This window comes from Alosa pseudoharengus, unplaced genomic scaffold (genome assembly GCF_046254945.1).
Source record: "Alosa pseudoharengus isolate Yale_2024_CS ecotype anadromous, Long Island Sound unplaced genomic scaffold, YU_APseudo_1.1 YU_APseudo_1.1_scf_4, whole genome shotgun sequence".
NCBI classification, from domain to species: domain Eukaryota; kingdom Metazoa; phylum Chordata; class Actinopteri; order Clupeiformes; family Clupeidae; genus Alosa; species Alosa pseudoharengus.
The window spans coordinates 33,126,188-33,128,687 of NW_027468774.1; the positions used below are offsets into that span (position 1 = coordinate 33,126,188).

Below are 2,500 nucleotides of genomic sequence, written 5' to 3' on the forward strand. Positions count from 1 at the left end.
GAAAAAGGCTTATAACTCCTGTATTAGAAACAGAAGTATCTAACTGAAGTGCTTTTAAGTTAAGGTATGATCCTTAAAGGAACACACCGACTATTAGGGACTTTAGCTCATTCACCGTATTCCCCAGAGTTCGATAAGTCGATACATACCCTTTTCATCTCCGTGTGTGTAGTTACTCGGTCTGACACACCCACCGCTAGCCTAGCTTAGCACAAGTGCCTCGAAGTGGCCGGCTTCATTATCCTACACCTCCCAATAGTGACAAAAGAATTCCAACATTTTCCTGTTTATATGCTGTGATTTGTATAGTTACAATGTGTACAAATAACAATGTCAAATGAGACACAGCCCTTTTGTAAGCATATACTGTACATACTTGGGTTTTCTTTCACTGTTAGAAAGAATGTTAAAGAACAGCTGTTATAGTGAATTCTGTGGTCATCATTCAGAATGAACAGGTCTTGCAATAGCCTAGGTACCGTACCATGGCCTCTGTTTTGTGATACATAATGTGAGGTCGCAGTATATCTTAGTCAAAAGGACTCAGGTGAGAACTCTGGCCATATTGACATGGCCACTGTGATGCTGTAAAATGGCCCTCAGAATAGGACTGCTCAATTATGACAAAAATCATAATCAAAGATTATTTTGGTCAATATTGAGATCACGATTATTGGAAACATCATCCATTTTTTAAACTTCAAAAAATAAGAATTAATTCAAATGATATATGCATATATAAAAAAATACATGCAAAAAAAACATAGCAATACGCAGAAAAATGGTGGCGCTCAAGACATAACAAGAGCATGTATGCCCAGGTGACAGGAATTTGGCTTACAACAGCACTCCTTCACTATGTATGTATCAGAGTCACACACACACACACACACACACACACACACACACACACACACACACACACACACAACATTTGGCTTACAACAGTGCTCTTTCACTATGTATGTAGCAGAGTCAGGTGTTGTCTTTGAGTTCAAGTGCATATATGCATCTGAGAAGTTGAATCGACTTGTTCATCTAAATTAATAAAAAAGTACACCAAAAAGTACAACGGCACACTGCTTTGTATTGATTCAAAGAGCCTTTAATGAGGAGCAAACGTAACGCAGCAAAATAATCATCTACACAATCACAAATTAGCACTCACAGCTAACTCCGGCTTATTTACAGCTTTTTGTCTGTCAATTAATGAGCATTGTCCCTTTCAGAAACATAGTCACATCTCAATAATGTTGTATTCATAATCTTGGAAGTCATAATTGCCAATTAATCGATTAAAATCTGATTAATGGCACAGTTCTACTTCAGAGAGACAAGAAGCTACCCAGGTCACTGCCCTGTGGGTGGACCGTTCCACTGACCCCCAGCCCTGTGTGCAGCTCAGGCACTATCAGGCTCATTGGGGAGTTAGAAAAACAGCTCACTCACAACGCTTCTCTTGGACTGTTCTAGTGGCAAAGATAATCTAATTGTCATGCATGCATTTCGCTAATTGACTAACACAACTTGAAAGCATACCATCATATTTGTACATAAAAGTGACAATGAATGCATGATAATATTTGTGATATTTGTGGTATACTGTATAATAAATGTGATGCAATTATATGTTGATGGTGGATGGTGGATTAAGGCTTAATACTGTATGTGTGAGGCTGAATGTATGTGAGATCCGTGAGTTCTGCAGCACACAACACACATACACACAAACAAACAAAACAACTCCATGAAAACTACAGGAACACACACACACACACACACACACACACACACACACACACACACACACACACACACACACACACACACACACACACAATCACAAACCTAAACAAGGACAGAAATGAACCTCTCTTCCTATCACCCACAAGCTGAAGCTCCACGCCACAGCTTCAGGTCAAAGTTCACAGGCCTCATCAGCTAGTTGCCAGGGTACAGTAGGATTACACATGGCAGTGTAGCCACTGTGCACACACACACACTAGAAACGCACACACACACACACACACACACACACACACACACACACACACACACACACACACACACACACACACACACACACACACACACACACACAGGACACACACACACACACTTATACTCACACTTATATTCACACACACACACCCACACACTCACACACAATCACACTTACCACAAACACCTCTGTGCAGTCATGGAGTGGGGTGTGAAATCCAGGACAGGCTGTGGAAAGAGAAGAGGAAAAGTTGAGTGTAAAGCAGCAAGCATCTGTGCGTGTGTGTGTGTGTGTGTGTGTGTCTGTGTGTGTGTGTTTGTGCGTGCACGCACACACTAAAATTATTGCTAAAAATAAGTTACTGACTCAGAATCTGGCATCCACATTCAGAATTCTCATGGCGTTTCCCTGGTCTATGGCGTCTGAACCCACGTCACAATTGACGACACACACATACACACTTAAACCAGTCTCTCCCATATGTGACATAAACTGTAA

General features: G+C 41.0%; 1 long non-coding RNA gene across 1 annotated transcript in view; it reads right to left on the reverse strand.

Annotated features, from left to right (window-relative positions):
• LOC143102385 (uncharacterized) overlaps nt 1-2,500 on the reverse strand; it is a 66,185-nt gene that overhangs the window by 21,748 nt on the left and 41,937 nt on the right. Inside the window, exon 2 of the long non-coding RNA XR_012982583.1 lies at nt 2,180-2,229. This is a non-coding gene — a long non-coding RNA (uncharacterized LOC143102385). The remainder of the gene's footprint in view (nt 1-2,179; nt 2,230-2,500) is intronic.